The following is a 26,735-nucleotide window of genomic DNA, read 5'->3' on the forward strand; positions in this document are numbered from 1 at the left end:
ACTTGTCCTGGTGCTTCAAGTTCTTTTTTTAGGAAAAAATACAGTGTAAAGTTCTATAAAAATGATGGACCTGTGTTGGGCTACTTCTTGTTCAGTGCTGGAGTTTGTTACGTAACAAAGCATGAAAAAAACAAATAGACTATTTAATGCGATAAATATTCACATAGCTAAGGTAAGGATGGAGGACAGCAGGCAACTTTGGTCAAACAGCAGTGAAACAGCAGTTTCCTCATTTTAGTGTAGACTGTCAGATTGTATTTATGAAAGCATTCACAAAATCCTGACACGCCTATTGTTATCCAACCTACTTTACACGAAACCTGCTGCTGTCACGCAAGATTCAAAGAATACACACATAAGTATATAGATGTATATAAAAAACTATGACTAAAATAGTGCTAACTGGTACCCAGTTAAAAAGTAATAAAGTTATGAAAAGTAATCAAAAAAGTAATAAAAATACTTTTTACATTATATTTTACAGTTGAGATTTTTAATTAAGTTGAAACAAACTGTAATGGAGACAGTGTTTCAAAATTACTGCCAACATATATCTGGCCTTTTGTGCACTGCAATTTGTGAGTTCTCACTGGCCAACATACTTGTGAATATATAAAAAGCTAATATATAAAAAATGATGGATCAAAGTCAACTATAAAAAAAATAATTTAAAACAAATCACGTCACAGATGAAAAGCACATGGTATTCATTTTAATCTGATGTAGAAAAATACCAGTGAAAAAAAGCAGATATCAAAATAGAATAAAAATCAGAAATGCACTTGTACGCACAAAAACAGATATTTTTGCAAAGCATACATGGAAACTTCACTCTTAATTTTTAGTTCAAAACAAGCCAGTATAAAACTGATTACTTTTGTTCAATAATGTTCAACAAATATTGTACACTAGTGGTAGCACGGGGCAAGGCATGTGACTACTTGTAAAATAACAGTGTGAGATCCAAAGAGTGTGTAAATAGCCCAGAAATATCAGCAAATATAGCCTCTCTTAAGAGGAAATGACTGTCCTTGTGCAGGAGGTGTAGAATAGCCACAAGCGAATAAATGGCATCTTAAATTAAATTAGCCTGGGAGAAGATGACACATTTGGTTGCCATGCTGCTCTGGTCCCGGGAGACCCTACGCCCAATGAAACAAATAGTTCAGTGATATCAAGTGAAGAGACAAACAGAGCCAACAGCAGTCCACAGGGACAGCCTGACTATCGGAAGGGGACCCATCTACATCTAAAGAGGATGTGCATACACCAACAGCTCCATGTTATACGTTACATGACAATCTTCCAATCTACATCCACGTTTGTATAATTAACATTAAATGTGAAAACAGTGTTGGCAAGCGTTTGATGTGAGTGGGTATTACATTTTAAAGGCATAAATACAGCACAGATAAAATACCTTCTACCTGAGCAGGCAGGCTGACCAGTATAAGCACGGACGTGAGTGATAAAAATTGCATTGCACTGCTCGACCATGACTGACACGTACCCTTCTGTTCCTCACCCTCCACTTCACCGCAGTCACATTCATGGAAAGAAACCAAAATATCAGTCAGGTAAGGGGGGAAAAAGAAGACTGTAAAGCTTTTAAATGAAAAATGAGAGCGAACGTCTGGTCCACAGAACACTTGATGTTAATAAATTCACCCACCTTGTTAGCAGCTTTTATAGTCATTAATGTATTTTTGACATCATGTTACATCGCACACTCTTTCCACGCTGCATCTTTTAATATGGAACGGTTTCACGTCAAGTAACAAACAACTTACCTACCAGCTGTGCACTAAGAGACATAACCACTGAAAAGATGTGTGAGTGCTTATTCACGTACAGCTGTTGTACGTTTCACACTAGGGCTGTAGTTGACTCAGAGTTATGCCAGTCAAGTTGACAAGTCAACAACTTGACAAGTTGTTTTGTTGTCCATATAAAGTTTTAATGTCTGAATGGGATCTGTGGGACGTTCAGTGTGATAGCAGCATTCATTAATACGTTAAACAAGCTTACGGCGCTAACAATGGATCAGAAATGCGCATCATTTTTTGCTGACACTAATATGAACAAAAGCCAGGGACTGTATTTTATTAACTTGCAGTGAGCTGTAAATTCACCTCTTCATCACCTTACAGCGCAGACTCTCTCTCCCTCTGTGCCGCTGCCTGCCTGTCCACAACTGCAAAGACTAGCATGAAAGTCAAGAGCACTCACTCCACAGAAAAATGTGTGTAGCAAAGCTGCTCCAGAGGTACACTGCATTGAAAAAAAATGACTGCTTGACCTGAAGGAAACTCAGTTGACTGATGATTCAAGTCTCCAACTTTCAAGGGGCAGCCCTCTTCCACACTATATCATACCAGCACCTCTACTCTGTAAAACAAGCTCGCTTGCAAGCATCCCTCACAATATTTACAGATACATCACTCTAACCTGAGTCATGTTTAAAAAGGAAGAAAGTGGTGTAACTCTTTAAACACCTGCAGAGCAGAGGTAGTCACGTGTGTCCTGAGCTCTAAAAGTTTAGATTAGGAAAAAAGTATATTTTTTTAATCAAAGTAGGGGGGTGGCTGGGGCAAAATGCATGACCCTCCCTTCACCATAAATAACCACATTTCACAGTTTCGGGCTATGACAAATGGTGTGATTGTGCACATTTTTAAAGAAAATATGCCTTAAAAACTCAGTTGCAAGTTGAATACAAATACAACTGCTTTCAGTTTACTGTCATCCCCATAGGCTAAATACAAATGAAAAAAAAACCTCCCTACCCAATGTTTAAAAAAGGTATCTGAAGCGCCTCCCCTGTTTTGCAGCACCCTCTGCCCTCTCATAAATAACAAACAGTTCCTAATGCCGCTCCTCTCCTTTCATTGTCTTGTTCTCTCTACCCCGGCTCTTCATTTTGGGCCCCAAGATTCTGCGAATCTCTGACCTACACTGTCAGATGGATAGCACCATTTCGGTGGGGTATCAGATGACAAGTTGACATGCGTTTTAATGAAAATAATTAATTTATCATGTAAATATATGAATTACATCATCAGTGATATAAGTCAGTAAATAGATCGTCGTGCTTGGGCCAATGTAATGGTTAACCATAGACCCTTTCATACCCTTTATATCTATATATATATATATATATATATATATATATATATATATAGCCATTGGTATACAATATTCACCAAGAGGAAACACCCCATCCCTTGTTAATATGTGGTCCATGAGTTCCAATATTAATTTGTATAACCTGAACTACAAGTTAACTGCTTCCCTCAGGTTGGATTTGATGGTCCATCTCTCAGAAACTGTCAGTAGCAGCCCGCTATATTCTCTAGAGGGTATTTGTTGATCACCGGCACCATTCTGTCATTCTACAATACAAGTGATTTACCTGAAGACAAAGACTTGAAACAATACAGTCAATGCTCATCAATCTTTCCCTCTGTCACTCTTCTGTTTCTCTAAAGAACTGTATCTACTACCATCACTTAAAATATTGCAGATATCCAAAGTTTAAAAAAGTACAGCAGATAGGGTTCAATAATGCAATTTTTTAAATAGAATAGAGGCTTCGTTAAAGAGTAAGAAAGTGGTGTAAGTATTGAAACACCTGCAGTAAGCAAAACTGCAGAAATCTCCTTGCAACAAACACAAAACTGCTTAAAAACTAAAAACAGGACTAATATTCGAATATATATTCAATGTTTATCCAATGCTAATTGCAACTGCAAATAAATATATGGGTCTTTTACGACTGGACCAGTAATATTTCCTGATACTTTCACTGTCCCAACTTTTCACTGCTTTGAATGACTGTGTTTTGCAAAAAGGCATCATGGTAGTTTTCCTGAACTTTTCTCAAGAGGGCAAAAACTGCTTACGTTGTATTGATTTCTTTTTTTTTTTTATTCCCCTTTCTCATTCTGCAGACTCTTCACTTTTTTTCTGCCCATCTGTAAGTCCTGCATTTCCTGCCAATAGATAACAGTTATCTGCACAATTATTCGCAGCGAAGTGATGATCAATAGAGCTAATATAAAATGGTTAAAGAACAAGCAGCCTGATACCCCTAAACACATTAGCATAAGTGGGTTTGAACGCAGAAGCCACCAGGATGACTATTAAATGAGATAGGTGGTGGGAGACATGGAAATGTATTTGGAGTGTGTGGCTGGTGGCATTACCACCTCCACTGCCACCTGTCAACACACACTGTACGCGCGCACACACTAACATAAACACAATCAAATGACAGAGAGAGAGAGAAAGAGAGAGAGAGAAAATGCAAGTAGCAGCACATACACATACACGCACACCAGTCAAACCACTCTGCCTCAATACCAGTTACTTTACACACAGAGCCAGCAGTGTGTGTCAGGCCCATCTGCTGAGAGAGGACAGCAAAATGAGAGGATGCAAAAGAGGGAGGAGAGGAGAGGAGGATGAGATGAAAGAGTGACAGTAATGTGTTAAGCTGGTAACCGTCACTGCTGAAAAGAGGATAAAGCTTTCTAATTGAATGTAACAGAAAACTGATAAACAAGCACATAAACAGCCTTTTGTGTTTATGTCTCACAGGTACACGCTTATGTTTGCACAACATTATAGTGCTGCAAAATCATGCATGTGAAATATATACGCACATTCTACATGTACACACCATTTGAACAGACACCTCTGGAGAGGCAGGTGCAACAAACACATCCAAACAGCGACATTAAAACGGATGTGTGCACGAGAAAAACAACAGCACCAGACAACCAGTCAGCATGGAAGAGGCATCAGTTGTCCATGTCACTTATATTAATGACATAGAAAATAATTCAAAGCATCACATATAACTTGTTAAGATAGCGGTAAGTAGAAAACTTCAAAGTAGGAAACTAGAATTACCACCTTGCAGCTGTGCAAGTTGCAGGTACAGTTTACGTCCATGTCTGAAAACGCGGATGCTTTGCACACATCTTCCCCCGGCAGCGCAGAAGATCTAAACTCAGTTTATTAGGTACACCTAGTTAAAACTAAGCAGTCTAATACCACAGTCCTGAAATAATACTATCCTCATGAAGGTTACGAAATACATTTTTTGTCAAAACTGTTTAAAAGACGTGTTTATTCAACTTTATCATTAATTTGGAGGATGTAGTTTGTGGTTCTGTTTAATTGTACTATGTTATACAAATAGATGTTTTTTGTTATTTAGCCTACCCTTACTGACATGAGTAGGGAGGACAAAATAATAGGAACACTTTTCAGCAATTCAGCGGCATCACACACTGCAGCCTCCAACACCTCTCTTAAACTGTTTTAACATAAAACTGAACATTGTTATCTTTTTGGGATTTATTTTAAGACTGTTGTATTAGACTGCATACATTTTAGTTGGAGGTACCTAGTCAGCTGGAAACCCAAAATTAGTGTCACCAATTCAGTATCTGGCCAAATGTCTCCCCTTCTGTTCCTGAGATATGATGCTGAGTCATGGCCAGGAAAGTGTTTCTGCAGAACATTATGATGTCACAGTGAAGTTGACCTTTAACCTTTTGGATACAAAAAGCCATCACTTCAGCATTATATCCTTTTAGACATCCAAGTGAAATTTTCTTATAATTAGCGTATGAATTCTTGAGTAATGGCCAAAAAAACATGTTTTGTGAGGTCACAGTGACCTTGACCTTTGACTAAATTCTAATCAGTGCATTTTTTTAGCTCAAGTGGACATTTATGGCAAAGTTAAATTTATTCTTTCAAGGGGTTCATGAGATATTGCGTTTGCAAAAATGAGATGGATGCAAGGTCAAGATGGCCTTGACCTTTGACCTATTGTCACCAAAATCTAATCAGTTCATCCTTGAGAAAATTTCCTTGGGACACTCTCGAGATATCCCATTCACAAGAATGAGACAGACGAGGTCACAGTGGCCTTAACCTTTGACCACCAAAATCTAATAAGTTCATCGTGAAGTCCAAGTGGACATTTGCATCAAATTTGGAGAAATTTCCTCAAAGTGAAATTGGCCCGGTCAAGAATGGGGCGGATGGACGGTTGGACGAACAACCCGAAAACATCATGCCTCTGCCCACAGGTAGTCTTTTATTTTATTCCCTGAAAATGTGTTATAACATTTTACCAGAGGTAAAGTAATACTTCCTAGAAAACTAAATGATGAGATTTGGATAAACTGAGAAGGACGGGTATTTTGCTTCATCGGTTGTTATTCTTACAGTGCATGCTATAATTTTTTTTTTCTGGTGTTTGAGCTTGTTTTCACTTCAGAGTATATGTGTAGTCCCTTAAAAAAAACATGTCAAAATGGAGTACCAGGTACATGGGAAATGTTCGTACTGTGAGAGGGAGTGAGGGTGTGCTGACAGGGTGAAGGGGAAAAAAGACAGGAATAGAGTTGTTTGTGAGTTTATTTTGAGCTCCATTACCTCTATTACAGATGAGTATCTGCTCTCCAACCTCTTCTAAATGCTGAGGATGCAGGTGGCCCACTGAGGAAAGCACCTATTAATCTCTCCCTGGCCATCTACCTATCTGTCTGCCCATTTATTCATCAGCTCATCTGATGACAATCCACCCTGTCTATTCTACTATTCTTCTGCCTCTCCTCCATCTTTCAGATAATCAGTCCATCAACACATCCATCTGTGCACCCATCCAGCAATTCATCTACCCATCCATCTATCTCTCCATCATTCATCCATTTGTCTATCATCCGGCCATCCATCCATCCAAACACACGTGCTTGCTTCCATCAGTTTCCAGCAGCTCCATCAAGACTGCATCTCAGTTGTTTAAAGTCCCTCATATGAATACAACCAACCGTATGTTAGACTTCCAAACAAACAGAGGAGCTTTTCGATCAATTGACGGTGCAAGTTGTAATCACTCCTGTGACTCAATAGTTCTGGAAAAATGCAAAATAAACGGGGGAAAAACAATTAAGAGCACTGATCGAAAACAATGTACAGACACTGTTCAAAGGCGCTGATTACCAAGGGAGTCTCGTCTTTGAAAACAATTACCAGTTCACAGATATATACTGTAATTGAAATGGATTAGTGTTCAAGGATTATTCTCCTGTGTCATGTATAGACAGGCAGTGATTGTGTAAAACTGTCTAGACACAGAATCTTTGCAGATTAAGGGAATAGTCTGATGTTTTGGCAAAAAAAATGTGTATGTGTCTAATAGTCTAAATATGAATCTACCACAAGCAGACGGTTGGCTAAGCTTAGCACAAAGACTGTAAACGGGGGGAACAGCTAGCGTGGCTTGTAGGCGAAAGGCGAAAGAACGAACTCTATGCCTTAAAACAGTGGCCCACAAGCCGATGGGTGACGTCAAGGTAGCTACGTCCATTTTTTTATACAGTCTATGTTACATACCCAGAGTTAAAGTTCAGCAATAAGCCATGGCCATGGTTTACAGTGATTTTTATATGGCTATGGGGCGTTGCTGGGCATGATGCTCCTTAGTCATATATGGATTAGTGACAGATCAGATCACAAAACAGCGAAACAAAGGTTGACAAACTTCTAATTGCCATTCAAGCTAATATTGTTGATAGCAGCTCTTAGTAGGGATGTAACGATGCATTGCGAGGCAGTGAAAATTGATATAAAAATATGTGAGATTCAAATTGTTGAGATTTGAAATGAACCACGATACACTTTTTGAAAAGTAGAGGGCGTAATCTACTTTTAACAGAATCATTTTCAGTCATCATTTTACTGTAATGTCATTTTGTACTTTAAAAAATTCATGAGAAAATCATATTATGAATCCTGTGTCGTGAATCATATCAAACCGTGAGCTCTTTACAAGTTGAACAAAAGAAGATGCTTTGTTTTAATGAATGCACTTTAATTGTAGGAGCTAAGCATTTGTTTAGATGATGTGTGGGTCTACCATGCTGCCAGCAGCTGTTGGGAACAACTGAATTACTGTAATTAGTCTGATTCGTTCAACATGTACTTCTTGTAATTTTAGTGTTGTATCAAACTGGGCACCACACCATAAAGTTGATCATGAAGTAAAATATCTCCAATATCATCTTGGGAAAGCTCTATGAGTTTCAGGTATTTTCAGGAAATTAAAGGTGAGAGAATTTCTGCACAAAGATTTCGGTGGGTAATATTTTTTTCAGATGACGGATTTCAAACAAAAGAGGAATTCAGACTTGGTCTACCTCTTTAGTCTGATCTCACCATCAGACACATTGTTTCTTTTATGGAGGTGACATCGCTGAAGCTTTTGACTGCTAGAAGTAAAGGTGCCACTGATGATTGGCATATCACTGCTGATACCAGCCTCTTGTTATAATGTCCCAGGTATAATGATGTCCCTTTTCTCAGCCATTAGTTACAAAGTAGGCACCTTCTTTTGTGTCTTTTACTTCATTTTCTCCTCTTTCCTTTTTGGTTTTTATGGTTCATTACGTTCAATAAAAAAAGTTGGCAAAAAAAAAAAAGCTTTGCTTTTAAAGAAAATTAAAATGAGGGTCTTCAGAAAATGGAGTAATGAAAATTGATATTGAAGATACTTGTTCCATAATCCAATGCAGTAAGCAGTGGCTCTGTATGACGTTACCCTCAGGGAAGAACTAAATATCTGTTATCTGCAAGGTTTGCTGTTTCAGACAATCAACGAATTATTGAATCGTTATTGATTCGTCCTGTGTTCTCTCAATGGAACATCTGCAATTGTCGGTGAAGGTGAACCTCACTGGTAATATTAGGAAGAGGAGAAACAAATGCAGAGGGAAGAGCTGCACATGTCATTCTCTGACACCCCTCCGGGCCAACCATTAGCAAGCAAGAGGCAATCACCATTTCATCAACGTTCACCGCACGGCCTCTCCCCCCCCTCTCTTTTATTCATGTCTTCTTCCTTTTTAGTTTTGTTTTTCCCTCTCCATTTCTCATTTTCATTCTAATTTCATCTCTTCTCGCTTTCTCTGAGCTCTTCACTCCTTCCCTCAGTTGACTGTGGTGGTGGACACATCCGTTCATCCACCTTTGTATGCGCTGGCGAATGTTGATTTGAGTGAAGAATACAACCTTGTTGTGTTAGATTGTGTGTCTACTTGTGACTACCACAGGTGTGTGTGTGTGTTTGCGAGTGTGTTGATGTTTGTGCGTGGTTACCTCAGGGTGACCTGATGCACCCTGATGGCAGTGGAGGAGAGAGTGGCGTCCAGAAGCGCCACTGTTATGGGATAATGGAGGATGTGCCTCTCGTTTCTCTCATTACAGGTCTCCATCACTCTCTTTTTCTCTCACACACCTCTTACCGATCTCCTCTCTCTCTCTCTCTCTCTCTCACACACACACACACACACACACACACACCTGTATCCTTTCCTTTCCCAGCCTCTCTGAGAGGCTTCACTCACCACCTTATCGGCTTAAACCAGCTCTGACAGTGCTGGCCCTGCTCACACACACCTTGTCTCGGGGGCACACCACATTATGAAACAATTACTCCCTTAATTGACAGTTAATTAATCTAAAGTCAATTTGACCTTGCCAGCCTAACCTTGAGATTGGGAGCCGTGGTAGTCGTGACACTGAGGCGAAGAACTGGTTTGATGGTGAGATGGGGGGAGCAGAAGAAGCAGAGAGGGGAGGAGGAAAATGATGGACTAATGTCGGCTTATCTCAACACAGGTGGAGAAATCACTTGGAGTATCTACTTGTCTTTGTGAAGATAGCCTGGTGTGTGTGTGTGTGAGTGAGAGAGAGAGAGAGTGAGAGAGAGAGTGTGTGAGTGCAACATTACACCTTATCAGACAATTGCCAGCTTATTCTGCTGAGTTGATCATTTAGGTGTTAATTACGCCTCTCATTTGAAAACTCTGCGAAGCCTCAGTGTTCATTCTCTCAGGCAACCATCTTGGCTACAGTCTGTGTTTGTGCATTAGTGTGTGTGTGTGTGTGTGTGTTTCCAGATGTCTCTACAGGTGAAGTTGCAATTACCAGAAAACTGACTTACCAGTATTTCAGTATTCAGTTGCTGTTTTTTTCTCAGTTTGTCTAAACAAGATGGTCTCCTCTGCAAATAAATCTGACCTGCATCAAACACGGCGAGAGCTGATGTTCAGTGAAGAATGTGATTAAGAGGACGTTGTAAAATTCATAAAACAATGGCTATGTCCGAAATCACATATCATGCACAACATACTCAATATTTCTATCATCACTCAACATAATTTTGTGTACATAAACAGCAGTATGTACCTTTTTTGGAAGCACTGAGCTGTAATCACCACGCCATTTCCTGAGAGTCCTCTTGTCAGTTGTAGACTCATAACTATGGTAACCCCGTCAACCTTAGCTCTACCAGCAGCTGAAAGCATAATAAACCTCTAGAGTTTCTGATTTCATCATGTCTGTTAAAGTAATGTTACCTCAGCATTGCGAGAATATGAACTTTAGGTGACCACAAGCATCTTTGTCACCAGATAATACTTATACTTTTATAGTTAGCTTTATACATTTTTGAGATATTTCAGTCCTCATTGCACTGTGGAATATTTATGCATGTGCACTGTCTAGTGTTTGCATACTGCAATATTTCAATGGAAATCGTATGCACATCACATAACACTGGTTTCATAACAAAGGTTTTGGACAAACCAAAAATATCTCACACAGCCTACAAAATAGCATCTTAGTATGGAATTTTGGACACGGCCAATATCTGCTTTGTATACCTGAATTAAAATCCAATCAAGCAGCCATGATGGCAAGGCTCAAAAAATTCCAATGATATATTTTTTTGGGTCACGCTTGGTCAGAGAAGTGCTGCTACAAATCTATAATAATTTCTCATGCTGTAATAGGTGCTGTTGTTGTACTGGAGTTCATAATATTTTAATTTTTCTTTCCCTATTAACATACATTAGAGGAGTGAATCTATACCACTACTGTCAGCAATTAATGGAGGACAATGAAAAACTTCAGCAGAGCTGTACCCGACTTAGAATTATTCCAGAATAATTGGATTTAGCTGTTCAATATGAATATTCAATGATTTGTTTGTTTTGCATACAGGGTTTTTAAGTTTGAACTGAGCTCAGCTGGACACTAACAGTGGCATTCACGCCAGAGAGTAAACACTAGATATCAAACAGAAGCCAGAGACTGCAGCGGATTAGGTTGCTGTGAGCTGCAAACTCACCAGTTTATGCAGAAGATCTCTCCTCCTCTGTGCCGCCGTCTATGCACTGCCTGCATGTCTGCAGCTCTAAAGAGCAGCATGAAAGTCAAGAGCACTCACTCCGCAACAAAATATGGGGATCACAATGTCCCCTAAAGTACAATGCACAGCACACTAATTACAAAACAAAAAAAAACTGCTGGACTTGAAGCAATCTCAGTCAACTGAGGGGTCTCCCACTGATGATACGGATCTCCGACTTTCACAGAGTAGCCCTAAACTTCGGAGAATGGCTGTTTTTGCAACAACTAGATTTTTGCAAGTGCAGAATATAAACTTGTAACTCCGTGGATAACGCTTAAATTTACCTTGTGCATTTAAAGTTAGTGAAATGTAAAAAGAAGAAGAAGAAGAAGAAGAATGTCTGTATTCCTGAACATACGCTATGAAAAATCCATTATTTTGGTACCAGTACCAAAACTCAAGTACTGTGCTGCTACTAGTATTGACTATGAAAGTAACCATTCTAACATTTAATATTCTATTTTTTATATTTAATATTCTATACTATTGCAGGGATGGCAGCAAATGTATAAACTGGATTGCTTTATGGTAAGGCTGGCTTTACAGGATTTTCTGAAGTGATTAAGGACCTTGATTTCTTAGTTATTGGATTCACTAAAAACAGACGAATCTTCTTATTTCTTCTACATAAAGTTTCTCGGAGTGAGTTTATACCTTATCATCCAGCCATGTCATACAGCTTATTGGTGGGAATAAGGGAGTAAATGCTAATAAATCATATCTAATGTTCTGTTGGCATCAGCTTGTGTGTCCCTACCATATATTAGCATAATACTGCATTTGTATTAAAAATGCACTCAGCAAATAATGTCAAGCAATTCTAGGATTACAATGACAAGGACAATTGTTTATCCAGCTTTAACTTACATGGTCATATCTGTCAAATTAAAAGTGCAACTCCTCGCCGTGCAACCCAACAGCAGTCGACAGACTCGACACTCATCAAAACAATATCAGGGCCAACCTTAACGCGAAGACCCCCATTTATGTTTAGACCCTTCACTTCACAAATGCCTACACGTTTTCTGTATCAAAATCTATGGCATGCTGGATAAATTTGTCTCCACTTTGTGTTTCTTTGACAAGACAGAGCTCCGGCTTCATGGCCGACTGAATTTGTGTGATTAAAGACGACAAGCAAAACCATCTGCTTGTCACATCCATCTGTCATCGCCCAGCGTTCGCCATCAGCCGCACATCACTCAAAAACAACAACAGCAAGTTGTGGAGAGAGAGTGAGAGAAGGAAGAAAGAGAAGGGGGGGGGGGCAAACACTGCAACACCTCAGAGAGAGAGAGAGAGAGACGGGAGGAGGGTGAGGAGAGAGGAGAGGGGCTGAAGAGACTGGGAGGTGCAAGGATGAGAGTTGGAGGGTGTGAGTGAGAGTAAATGAGAGAGTGAGGGTGAAGAGATGGAGGGAGGAGTGATGGAGAGAGGGAGAAACAGCAAGGGAAAGGAAGAGACAGATGGAGATTTTTTGCTGCCCGTCTCTGAGCCAACCTGTTGATGTTGCCCTGTTGTGCCCATGGATTGTTTTATACTCACAGAGAGCGTCCCGCCGACCTACGATCGAATCTCACCAGAGCTTTATTCCCTCTGCTCCCCGTCCATCCTCTTTTCTTCACTACTGTGTTTGTGCAAAAAAAGTACCAAAACCAGGTAGACTGCCCACTCTCTATTTACAACAATAACAAAAAACACTGACCTCTTTGCAGAGCCTAACCCCAACACCATTAACGGGGAATAGTTTGTTAATATTGTTCATATAAATAAGCATAGAGCCTTTTCTCCGTGTGCAGTAAAAGCAGTGGTTCCCAACCTTTCTCCTTAAGGAACCCCTTTTCTATCATTGAGTAAACTTACCACCTCTGACGAAGCAACATATTTTATGGATATTTCATGATAAAGTCAATGCATAACAGTACAGAACAACTGATAAACTGTACAGTTAACCCAAATAGCAGTGTTCGAAATTAACTTTTTGACTCATCGGCCAAAGTGGCTGATAAATGAAAAAAAACACCAGTCATATTTTTTTAACGGCCAAAATGGAAGATTGTCTTTTCTGTTTCACATATTTTAGTACACTGAATTTAGATAATAATGTCTTAAGTTGAATACAACCTTAAAGAAGAGGCCAGAACGAATGCTAAAGCAAAATTACTTAAATAGATTGAACAAACGATGACGATGTAGGAGGCTGATTTTACCGTCTTTGATAAAACTACGAGGCCTCTGCGTTAATATTTAATAATCCTCATAAGTACGTGCGCAACACTCGCTTGCAGCGGACCAGTGACAATGATAGTTTAGTCGGTCAGCTGATGTCCAGCATATTTTAATCATGACTATTCTGGTACAAACATTTACTAACCAGTGTGGCGATCAGAGATTTAAGCGCCAAACAGAAAATGTACCTGCATTTGGAGCTTGGCGGGTGTAAATTTCGGACCCTGCCAAATAGTGATCGCACTTTGTGTCCGACAAAGGATTTGAATTAATTTTGAGCAGATTTTCCTGTGAATAATTGTATGAGAGATGAATTTTCCTGATATTCGTGGGGAACTTTTTATATGATTCTGTGTTTGTATTACACATTGTTTTTTCATTTCTATCACTATCACACATAATTAATGGGCTTCTTTTTTGACAAATTTAGTGTTTCCTTCTTCCTGACACTCGGCCATTGTTCTGCTCGTTTTTATCTGATACTTTTCTATTGCAGGACGGGGCGTTTAAGCAGACATTGAAGGCTCTGTGAATATATATAGAAATACACAGCAACTCTAAATACCATGAAAACACCAAAAACTAAAACATCTATTCTGTTACTGTAGTTTCTTTTGAGTCAACCCCACAAACATGATTTTAAACAAGTGCACTATTCCTGTTTAAGTGACACTGAATTTGCTAAAAACTACAGTGCCTGAATAACTACTTATACTCTTTTAAAATAATTTACATTTAGGAATAATAGGAATAAATCAGCTTGGGAGCGAGGGTCTCATCAGAAAGTATTGGACAATCAGTGCGACAGACTAACACATTGTTGACAAAAACAAACTGAACTGACAATGATCATGATCCTCTCTTCTAAATCTGAAGAAAAACTAAAACCACAGCACTAGCTATAACGTGACTCTGCATTTCTCAGCAAGCTGAGTCAAGAGGCCAAATTTCCAAAGGAAGTGTCCTATTTTGTACAGAAGACATCTTGTTGTTTCAGTGTATCTCTTCTTGCTCTCCACATGATTCCTCTGTTTCATTCTTACTCCTCCTCCTCTTTCTCCCTGCTCACCTCAACAATGTCCTCTCATCCTCAGATAAAAACACAGTCAGCAAAGGGACCTTTGGGAGTTTGTGGGAAAACCAGCCCTCATCTTTCATCCTCCCATCCTGGCCCTGTTCTTACCTTCTCTTGTCCCCCCACCTCCTCCTCCTCAGGACTTTCTGTCTCCCTTTTTCCTCCTCCTCCTCCTTCTCCACCCGTTCTCTCTCTCTCCCCCAGCCACTTTCTCTCCATCCATTTTTCTCTCTCTCCCTCCCACCAACTATCTCCAGGATTATCGATTTAGCGTAGGCTGTGATTGAGTCTCACTGGGTGTAATGCAGGCCCTAAGGTGTCTTCTGAATGGAGAGCATCATGAGTTATGGACTAACTATAGTCACTCTTCCACAACACCTGAATCACAGGCAGACACGCTATCCACACACACATACGCACACACAGAAGCTGCTTTCCCCAATGCAAACCAAAACAAGGACACTCACATTGATCACAGTTACAATCGCTGACACAAACACACACAGCTGATCTAACTGCAAACATAACTTCATTTCAACTGACTTAAAGGTGCCATTTTATAACCTCTATTGCTTTTAATTTGCATTCAGATAAAACTGCATCCAGCCATGACCTCTGACATTTCATTTCTATTGCAGTAAAGGCATCACATTTCTGACATTACATCCAGGATTCAACACTATATGAAGAGCCACAGATATGAGGGGTGTACAAATGAATCTACATAACAAAGGACTCACAATAATGCCAGTGGTAGAAAAATAAATCTTTACTCACCAGTAAAATTGGAGAGGAAAGCAAGTGGTAATGTTGAGCCATCTTATGAAAGTATCCTCTCAGTCATTAGTGCACTTTGTTGCAGGTCTTTCTGAGCTCAGCAGCAGTAACCAGCAGCAACCACACCGTTCGTGCTGTGAGGCCCTGGCTCATCCATGTTCAGCGACCTTAACCTACAATGTAAGAAAAACAGTGGCGCTTAAAAAAACCTGCTGTGAGGCAAGTACATGTACTCATGAACTGGTACCATACTTTCCTTTTCATTTCATACTACTTTACATTGTACTTCTACTCAACTGCAGATCAGAGGGAATTACTGTACGTTTTACTCCTCTACAGTGCGTACAGCACAAGTTTAGTATTTTTTTTATCCAAAAAATACAATAATCTTATAAAATAAGCTGTACTGTTACAGCTCAACACTATATGAAGTAGCTTGATATGAACAAACAACATTAAAGTTCTGTACACAGTTATCTGTCAGTGATGATAATCTGACAATAAGAATTACATTACAACAGAACACTATGGAGCTGGTGCATAATGAGAACTTTAGTACAATTAATAGATTGGTTGACTGAAACTACTGTATTTTGACAATTTATTACTCATGTGAGCTGTTTGTTGCTCAAAGATGCAAAAACTTCATGTGCGTTAACTTCTCAGATGTGAATATTTGCTGGTTTCCTAATCTTCTATGCTACTAAACTGAATATCTTTTCGGGTTGAACTGCTGGTTGAACAAAACAAGCAGTTCTGTTTTGCTTGATCTTAACTCTTGATGTCAAAGAGGATGTGTAGCCTATTGTTAAAAAAAAAAAAGAAAAAGGATTTATGGACCATCAATTAATCAGTTGGGAAAGTATTAAGTGACAGTGAAAATAATTGTTAGTTGCAGCTCACTGAATTTTTCACTGAAATTATGTTTTGTGATTTCGTCATTTCATGATTGATTGATCGATTGATATTTTGCTGATAATAGGCTACTAGAATAATAATGAAAAACACTTTGAATTAAGAACGTTGACCTCTTTGACACAGAGGTATTAAATAGGGTTGTATTGGTGGGTTTAAGTCAGGGTGAAGTCAGGTAATTTGGGTAGCTATTTGGTAGATAACCATTTAAAACTCTACAGACTATCTTAAATCTTACTTTTATAACTTGTTGTCATTTTCTGCTATATTTCTATAAGGGGAGTATGTTGTAAAATAATATAGAAACTTTTGACCTTCACACACATCAAGAACCCTGACCTGATTCTGATGACATGTTCAGGTATTTTATTTATTTATTTTTTTTAATGGTTAAATCCATTTATCAGTTCAGTCATTAACTCATCAAATCATAATGTAACCTGTGGCTATTTATCAAAAAATATTGTCCAACTTTTCTGCAATGATTCCCTGTTTTCTTGCTGCCTGTTTCCTTGGTGCCATATTATCTGTAATGAATTTGCGTGTGTGTGTGTGTGTGTGTGTGTGTGTGTGTGTGTGTGAGACAATTACAGTTAATTCTGGAGTATTGTGGCAGATATAGTCTCACAGCATCATATTTAATATTTTTTAGGTGAAAAAATACAAAAACATGTTTGTAATATTAGAGGGTGGCACATGATAAAATGATTTAATGACACCTGTTAGCCCGATGCTGGTTTTACTTCAGAAAAAAATGTCCCATTTTAGTTGTTTGTTTTTTTTTAATTCCAATCTTATCTGATTTTTCTTAATCCAATTTTATCTGAGTGCATTAAGTACTTATTCAAAACCCTTTCCCATACGAAGTAAAAAGTATTCTGATTAGAAATCAAACAGTTACAAAGCAACAACCTATAATAATTTTTGTTGTTGCACCCCTGTTGTTCTAGATGTAGAGCTCTTATTACCAACAGGAAAAAACCAAAATGCCTCATGTAGTAACAACTACGGCCAATTAGAGCGAAGCCCCTTTGACTACAATTTATGTAACCTTGATATCTTCTCTTTTTGTCCTTCTTTTTCTTTCCTAAAAGCCTAACTAGGGACAGGAAACTAGCAATAACTCTAATCTTTACATGAGTAACTTCAGTTACTACAACTTTATTTGCCCCCATAAAATAAACTTTATAAATAAATAAACTTATTTGGTGAGTGGCTAACCTTATGTCCCATTTTACGTGATGTCTGAAAGTACCTGACTTCACCTACATGTTTGAGCTAACTGGGCTGCTTAAGTACTCACATTAAAATCATCCACCATATTTCTACAAAGCTGGCTGACGTATTGTAGAAGGCAGACGGTTACAGGAAAAACTATTTCAGCATCTCATCACAAATGTTCATTTTTTACCTGAACCGGAACATCACGCGGGCAGTCAGACGTCGGTGCTGACGTTAGCCGTTAATGCGCGTGTTAGCTTTAATAAACCGGGCTGGTTTTCCTCACCTGTTGCTGAGTCCTCACGTGCTGCACCACCGGGCGTCCTCGCTGCGAGTGTAGCACGAGCTTCAAGACCGAAAAGAAATCATGGATATTGTTTAGGTTAGATAACTTGTTAACTCCATTAATGCAGACACTTCCGGTCACCTGTGTGCGTGGGGATAATCGCACCCCCGTGTCGATGGTTCCGCCTCCCGACAGCCCGTCAAACCAACAACTTTGTCTTTTTCTTTTAAAGTATTGCGCAAAAGTCTTAGGCCCCCATGGACTTGTTGTTTCAGCAGAGTTGTAATGAGGATATTTATTTATTGATTTATATTAATATAATTATATGTAGGCTATATAGGATATACATTTATCTCTCTATTATAATACAAAGAATATATGGAATATGTACAATGCTATTTTGTCTCTTTTAATTTTTCTATTTTAATTAATCTGTTTTAGTTTGTGTTTTAATTATCTTTTAATTTTTTATTTTAGTATGTCTCGATTCTATTATCAGTACTAGCCTATTACTTCTGTTTTTACTGCTAATATTCTTTGATTTGTATTTTCTCTTATTGGTAGTATACAGTTGTTGTTGGGTTTTTTTTCGTTTGTTTTTTTAATTTTACTTTAAATTTTGTCTGGCCCCAGTTCAGCATTATTGTTCGGCTGTTAAAGGCTAGTTATGTTGCCTCTGCAAGAAAGCCTTCTTGTTTATGCTTTACCTTGTTTGTCAAAGCACTTTGTAAACTCTGTTTTTAAAGGTTCTGTATAAACTAAGTTATTAGTATTATTATTATTATTATTATTATGCGTTAAAACTCCCAGAAAGTCAAAACAAAATGCCTTCTTCAGACTGAAGTGAATATATTGTGTGAAACATGGAATTATAGGCCTACAATCACAACAAAATGTAGCTCAATCAATATTGGGCTTTTGAAATGTATTCAACGCAATCTGGTGTAAATGCACCAAAAGAGTAGTACTGCTAATTTCATATTGTCTGGCCAAGAGAGTTCAAGACATGCTAAGTGGAAAGGGAGGTCACATTGAATGCTTACAATTTAACCTGTTCAAGTTGCTTTATTCAGAAATATTTGTGTTTTCAGTACTGCATACATATTTCCTGTAGCTATGTTCTGATTGCATTTTAGTAAAATGACTACTCAGAAGTAAATATGTGTGATCATTATAACTTTGCTAAAATAAGATAGTTTAAGGTGGCCTTAGACTTTTGCACAGTATTCTAATTATTTTGTATCTTAATTTTGTATGATGCTTAATTGCGCCAAATTCACTTGACATTTCTGTTTGTTGTTTTTTTTGTTTTGTTTTCGTTTGTTTGGATGATTCATATCCTGGGTCTTGAACAGGGGTCTGTGACCCCTAAGTGATTCTCAGATACTGAAGTGGGTCAGCCAATTTATCGTTTAGTTAGATGTTTAATTAAAAACAAATTTCTTAAAAAATTAGAGTATGTCTTTAAATACATATTAAAATGAATCCAGCGCATTATAAGCAAAGATAAATCAGTCTTATTATAAAAAACAGAAATGTTTAATTTACAGTGCACAACTTTGATGACAGGCTAACTTTTAACCATGAATCCTTATGAAATCATGTGAGCTAGCTAAAACTATCACTGTGCAGCATCTCTGGGCTAGATAGCTAATAAGTGAACAATAATTGCAAGTGTAGTCATTGTTGTGAGTCACGGTGGATTGTTTTGTAACTTTTTGAGCAAGAGACTCTAAAAAACAAAGATGATGTAGTATTAAAAATTAATCTCGCAATAGCATTATTATTATTTAATAGGCTACAGTAGCTTAGTATTGTATTTCTGAAAAGTTAAGTTTATACGTGGCACTGTAGGCCACCAGATGTGTTCTTGTAGGCACTGTTTAATTTGCAGTTTAATTGTATGCTTTATATGTAGTAAGGAGTCATTGCTCCCTCTCCCAAAAAAACTGAAGACCCTGATGTACATCGTGGTTTCCTGTTTGTATGCCGGCAGATTCTTTTGTAACTGAGCATAAATGTAGGCTATCTACATTAAATATTGACCATACACATATGAAACTACAAGCACTTCTGGGAACACTCAGCCTGTGAAATTATTAGGAGTGGGAGCACTTAAGTTTCAAAAAAAAAAAAAAGAAAGAAAAGGTTTATTGTGAGTTTCTCCCTAAAGCACAGATGTTCTCTGCAAATTGGTGGACAAATTTTCTTTCTAACATATTGCATTCTAACAGACGTTTTAAGGGGAAATTTAATTGTATTTCCTCCTGAATATGTGCAGCACTTTCTCAAAGACTATTATAATAAAAAAAATGTGGTTTTGTGAAACAGCTACTGAAGTACATCAAGTTTAGTTGTAAAGCCAGATATACTATGCAATGTCTCAATGCATGGGCTCAAACTCTTGAAGAAGACAGAGACAGTAGGGTCTGACCTTTTTTAAAAAAGTTAATTTTTCATGGAAATACAAAAGACAGCAGCAGGGCCGCAGCACAAAATGTTGAGCCCTATGCATAAGCAGTCTCTGGGGCCCCCCCTGCCCTTCCTCTCTCCTGATCAATTTCTCTCTCTCACGTATATTGTGATTTTTATTTATTTATGTATTTTTAATAAACATTTTCTCACTTCCCTTTTTTGGGAAAAAATCTGACAGTGTACATTGGTGCTCCAGCAGCTTAAGCAGTCACTCATCTTTACCTATGTTAAAACACAAAACCTAGTGCAGTGATGGACTAAACCATTTTTCTGCTTTGAGGTGTGAGAGAGGCCTCAGAAAGCTCCCTTTTTTAAATAAAAATGTCATTCTTCACACAGATTTATTCAGCCAATTTAAATTTAGTTTTGGCACTTATTACTTAAAAATAACAAACTGCAAACAAATCAAAACTTTTCATGGTAGGCTTTGCGAGGGCCAACCTCCCATTGGGGCCCCAGGTAATGACCACATGAACTACCTGGTCTTGCTATGAATTTGTTAAAATGCACCTGCATAAACAGAATTGATTTCAGGCAGTCAGTTTGACCTGACTTCTTCACATAACATACCAAACTACCTGGGACCCCACATATTATTGATGTTAGATTGGGGGCCTGTAGAAAGTGTGCATAATTGATTAAAAGGCATTTATTTTAGCATATCGTATTTGCTGCTGATGCCTCTGAATGCATGCTCGCTTTTATCCATGCATTAACCCTCCCCTCCTCCTCAAGCATCCTCTGTGCCCCCAAAAACAAGATGCTCATTGTAATTCGCAAATCCTATTAGGATTGGCCCCAGAGTCGGCCTCTGCTTAGCAAATAAATAATGGTAATGATGATGATCCCTCATCTTGTCACTGGGGCTCTCCCCCGAGGGCCTCGCAGTGCAGGTGGAGGGATCCTCTCCTGGCCTAATTGGTTCCAACCCTGCAGTCTTCTCTCCAGCCTTTTCTCCCTCCCTCCCACTCGCTCTCTCTCTCTCTCTGGGCCTCGGGAGTCACTCGGTAAACTTGTCTTTCTCTTTATGTGTATGTGTCATCACCAGCTTAAATTTATTCTTGCACAAGCATAAAATCACACGTATACACCCGCGCTTTCTGTCCCTCTGTCCTGGTCTCCCTCTGCACACACAGGCAGACAGACCAGAAACATACACTCACAGACATCTATGTACTGTAAGGTGCTGCCAATATCTCAACATCTTACCGCTGTCTTCCCCTGCTGTGTTATTTTGGCAGCTAGTGCATATAAACACCTGAAATTGTTTAATGATGCCAGACAGGAAACCGTTTCCATCTCTTTAGCTGTCTATCTAGTCCATAACATTGACCCCTGTCCCACACTGAGTCTATCTCCAACCATCACCACATCCTTATTACAATTCCACTTAAAAAAAAAAAAGACTCACAAGACTGCAAAGTCATTTTGAATGTATGAGTAATGAAGATTAATAATCGTACAAATCAGATTAGATAATTGAATTTGGGCGCCTCAGTGAAAAATGAATGGAAATAAAAGGGGTGTTATTCTGCAACAGTTATTAAAAGAATCATGTCAAGGCTTTAATCTAATGCTTGAGAGGTTCTGTCAGGAAATATGGGATTTACACACACTCACACACATCTGTATGTCACAGACAGAGCGAGGGAGCAAAAAAAAAAAACGTTCTAAAAATAAATCTGTAAGCTTTGTGAAAGGCCCTAAAATGTTTTGTTGCTTTGAGGGCTGAGAGAAGCCCCTGGAAGAGACTTTCTGAAACATTTCTCTAAAAATCAATACCTTCTCTGCTAGGCAAAGAGGATCTCTAATATAGTTTTATGTTATTATTTTTCCTCACACATTGCTACATTTCTCAGCGGCTGGCGGAGGGGGAAGATGGATTTTCTCTTCTACTGGATGCTAAATGTGATTCTGAATGTGGTGGGTCAATGAGATGATGCAGAGCCTGCACTCTTAAAAAAGGGATGCGTCACTTTCTGGACATCCATGAGTGCAGTTTGACACCTGGCAAAGTTGTATTGCTTTTCAACGATGTGTGAACATGTGCTGCAAATTACATGTCACAGGAAGATTTCTGATATGCTTGGAAAGTAACAAGCTGTATGCCACAAACTGCACTCACTGGTGTGATACTTAACAACTCAGGAGAGGGGTATTAAGGAGCTTTTAGCTGTAAATTGATCAATTAATTTAATGCATGCTATTGACAGCCTATTTATAATATTTGCATTTGATTATATGGACAGGAAATCACTTGAACACTTTAGAAATATGGGCTCTATTATGTTTTCTAGAGGCTAAATTAATCTTTCAAGCAGCTCTGCCAGCACTTATTTAAAAACGCCTCATTATTCATAAACACTGAAAATGATTTCTTCCCTCTTGCAGACCTGTGATCCTCTGGCCTGGACAGACTGCACATGAGCGTCGTAACTGTTATTCACAACAAACACACACTGGGCCCCTATGGTGCATAAAGTTGGGTCTGTGGGAATTTCAGTGCAATTTGCGCAATATCTGGTGCAACAGGGACCTCTGTTGGAAGAAATTATTATTACATGATACACTTGGTCTCAGCGCTGGCCTTCACCTGCTAAATGTCACTAAAATTAACAGATCTGCAAAGAAACACACAATAACTTCAAACAGTGGCAAAACAAACAAAAAGAAAAAAAATACAAGATGACCCCAAAAAAACCTCACAATGTTACCACAAAATGACACAAAATGGCAGAAAAAAACACAAACACAAAATGACCACAAAGACATGCAAAGAAACTGCAAAAAGAAGACACAACATAACTGCAAGAGGGGTAAAACAACAACAAAGACTAAAAAAGACAAAAAAAAACACAAGATGACTACAAAAAGACCAAAAAAAAGCCCCTCAAAATGACAGCAAAGAGATGCAAAACAACAATTAAATTAGAGAAAACCACACCCAAGTGACTTTAGCAGTAGTGATGGGGCCTTTTGCATATGATCTTTGCCCACGGGCCCATATATCTCAGTAAAACACACAGTGTAACATACTGTATTTGATGCTAAATTTATTAGTTTTACACATTAAGCTTCTTCATTTTTTATCTTTAGTTTACATTTTGTACTTCTCCCTTTTTTTTTTCTTTTTTGTTTTTCATTGCATATTGCAGATTTTAAAAATTCCAGCGATGCACACGCCTGTTGCACATGACGAAATATTTAGCGAAACATTTGTGGAACTAGTAAAGCATTTTCTGATATCCTAAAAGTCCTGAAATATGACTGATTGTTGTGAAAAAGCTGTTTTAAGGACTCTGTATTCAAAGTTAAAATGTTTAATCTGCCCAAACATCTTTCCAGCAGAGGTCAAATGACATCTCCCTTGCTTGTCTTTGTTACATAATTTACTTGCATCTTTGTCGTTGTGAAAACTGATCTTGTCAGATCATTTGTGACCTAGGAAACAGCAGCAGATAAAACAATCTCAACTTCCAAGCTCCAGTCGTGGCCGTTGCCATGGAAACGTGCATGCATAAACTTTCTCCAAAACTGTCTCCAAGGTCCAGAATTAAACTGATAATTTCAACTTTGAAGCCAACCAAAAAAGCTGTTAAAAATGTATAGGTTCCCTGAAGCAAACATGGATGAAAAGATGGCGTGGTGCTCAGATGCAACTTAAGTGTGTTTCCATGGCAATGGAGTAAAATTGCTTTTCAGGGCCAACTGTTAATATTTTTATATATTATTTAGGTAGAGGTTATCAATGGGCCTGTTTTACATTTTACTTTCTAATTTTATTTGATTTAAACAGAACAGTGTGCAAGATTTCGGGTAATGTAGTGCCATCTTGTGGTGAAAATTGCAGATTGCAACCAGCTGAAATGTCTCCTATTTAGGATACCATCAGTGTTCATTCTTCAGGTTTTTACTTGGAGCCATATTACCCAGAAAGGCCTCTCCCTTTTCAAAACAAATGGACCAGGTTTAAAAAAAAAAAAACAAAAACAAAAACACAGAATAAAGCAGTTTCATATTACAAATCAGTGTTTCTGCTCAGCACATCACAGGCGGCCTGCTTACCCAGCACCCGCAAATGTTTGCTCACCTTTTCTTTCTGATGTGTGCTCACGTTACTTCAGATCCAGACATTCAAAGGGTTTTTACCAGGAGCCAAATTATCTGCAGAGGTCTACTTCTCTCCAGAACAAACAGACCTGGTTATTCAAACCTGTAAAAACATTGAATCAAACAGTTTAATCTTACAGATCATTGTTTCTCTGATGCTGTTTGGCACATAAAATGTGGGCTGCAAGCTTAGTATCTGTTTATGTCTGCTCACCTTTTTTCTCCGATAACATTAGATGCAGAATGTTTTCACTGGGGGCTGAATTATACACAGAGGTTTCTGCCATTATTCCCCAAAATCTGACACACTGGGCCTTTAATCCTAACAAATAAATACAACCAAAAGTTTACCTGTGTTGTACACCAAAGTTTGGCTCATTGGCTGTCCCCAGTAAAAATGAAATTCTCTTGAACTGAAAAGATTCATTGCCACAGCATCATAGCCTCCATGCCCTCGCCATCTCACCACTGCACTCACACACACACACACACACACACATAAAATAATCCACCCACTCAAATCCACAAACATTTCGGCACCCCTCCTCCATCGTGTCTGTCTGGAGTGGCAGGGTCAGGAGGTTGGGGATGACAACATGGCAGCTGTGATATCTTCCAATGCCGTCCCCTCGGTCCAGAGCGGCGTGAAGTAGAGGCTGTTTCCCAGGAGGAAGTGACCCGTGTCTGAAGGGGTGCTCTTTTGTCCAATCAGAGGACCGTTGAAGCCTGGCAGCGCTACCTGCTCGGTCCGCTCTGCTCCTTTTCCCCCTGACAGACAACAGAGGAGGAAGGAGGCATGACCAGGCAGCTCATCATCTGCATCCAGAGTGAGAAGGAGAGGAAACCAGAGAGAGAAAGACGAAGATCTATACTAGAATAGTGACAGAGCAAAAGTATAGGAAAAGATTTATTGTATTAGCTAGAAATAGTGCCTCGTGGTTGTATGCATCCATGAACCAGTCAAGTTGCAGTTACAGTTTACATCCATGTCTGCGAAAACATGGATGCTTCACGCACATCTTCCCCCTCGGCAGCACAGAAGATCTATACAGCTAGCATAGTTTCAAGGTGGGCACCAAAGATTAGTGTCACCAAATGTCCAAATGACCAAATGTCTCCCCTTCTGTTCCTGAGATATAGTTAAGGTCAGAAAAGTGTTTGTACATAACATTATGATGTCACCTTTTGGATATAAAGTCTCATCACTTCATCATTGTATCTTATTGGACATTTGTGTGAAATTTTGTCATAATTATAAGATGAATTCTTGCATTATGGCCAAAAACATTTCTTTGTGGGGACACAGTGACCTTTCATCTTTGACCACCAAATTCTAACCAGTTCATTATAGAGTCCAAGTGCATCTTTGTAACAGATGTTAAGAAATTCAGAAATTCCTTCAAGCGGACATTTGTGCCAAATTTAAAGAGATTCCATCAAGGTGTACTTGAGATAACGCGCTCATGAGAATGGGACGGACAGATGTACGGATGTTTGGACTTAGGTACATGCAGACAGCTGGGCGGACAACTCAAACTTAATGCCTCTGGCCGTGGCTATCAACAGCACCGAGGCATAACAATCAAAAGACAGGATGGAAAGGTAAAAAAAAAAGGTATGAAAAGGTGCATGGAAAAAGAAACCAAAGTAAATCTGTGTCTGTCTCTCGGTCTGTCCATCTGTCTTGGTGTCATGTTATTCAGGCCTGTAGTCTCCAGAGGAATGTTCTCTCAGACCTACAGATGCCATTCCCTGCATACCTGATCTCTGAGCTGTCCCTTTGCATAGTGAACCATCCCCACGGTGTTTCTTATGGATAATTACACTGCACTCAGGGTAGCTACAGAAAATAGCTCCACATCCTTTTGAAGTTCTGGAAATGCCTCTTTCTCATTTGACAATATCATTTTGTTCCCCCACATGCGAGGAAATAAAAGCATTCTTCTATTCACTATACGAATGACTCCAGTAACTAGCTGCTCACAAATTCAACAGATTCACCTCTTTTTTCAGTTTCTATGACACCTCCTTTACACACCCATACGTCTGTATAATAAAACACTGAAATAATATTAATTATTCCCACTGCTAACATGATAACTGATGAGAAAGATGCACACATGTGCTGAAAAAGTGTATGGGAGCTGCAGTATAAGTAATAGGCTACATTTGTGCCTTATGGACGATTGAAAAATACATATTGTTAATCCTGAGTTATCTACGTGTCAAATGTGCTGCCAAAGTATTTTCCCTCCTAAAACACCTGTGTCTCCAGTTTGCAGAACGTTGGCAAAACAGGCAATATGAGACACTGGTCAATGAGATGTTAGATACATTTTCTTACATAACATAGCTTCTTTCTGACAAGTGGA

At 38.7% G+C, this 26,735-nt stretch overlaps 1 protein-coding gene across 5 annotated transcripts in view; it reads right to left on the reverse strand.

Annotated features, from left to right (window-relative positions):
- LOC121951326 (neurexophilin-4) overlaps positions 1–17,973 on the reverse strand; it is a 137,219-nt gene extending 119,246 nt beyond the window's left edge. Inside the window, exons 1-2 of one of the 5 annotated variants that reach the window (XR_015778992.1) lie at positions 17,779–17,972; positions 15,357–15,529 (exon numbers count right to left, since the gene is read on the reverse strand). The gene's annotated coding sequence lies outside the window, so the exon portion shown is untranslated. The other 4 variants (XR_015778993.1, XM_042497616.2, XM_088088846.1 and 1 more) reach the window with 4 other exon arrangements.
- Positions 17,974–26,735: the final 8,762 nt, after the last annotated feature.

Source organism: Plectropomus leopardus, chromosome 2 (assembly GCF_026936395.1).
Source record: "Plectropomus leopardus strain MGB_pleo_1.0 chromosome 2, ASM2693639v1, whole genome shotgun sequence".
Taxonomy (NCBI): Eukaryota; Metazoa; Chordata; class Actinopteri; order Perciformes; family Serranidae; genus Plectropomus; species Plectropomus leopardus.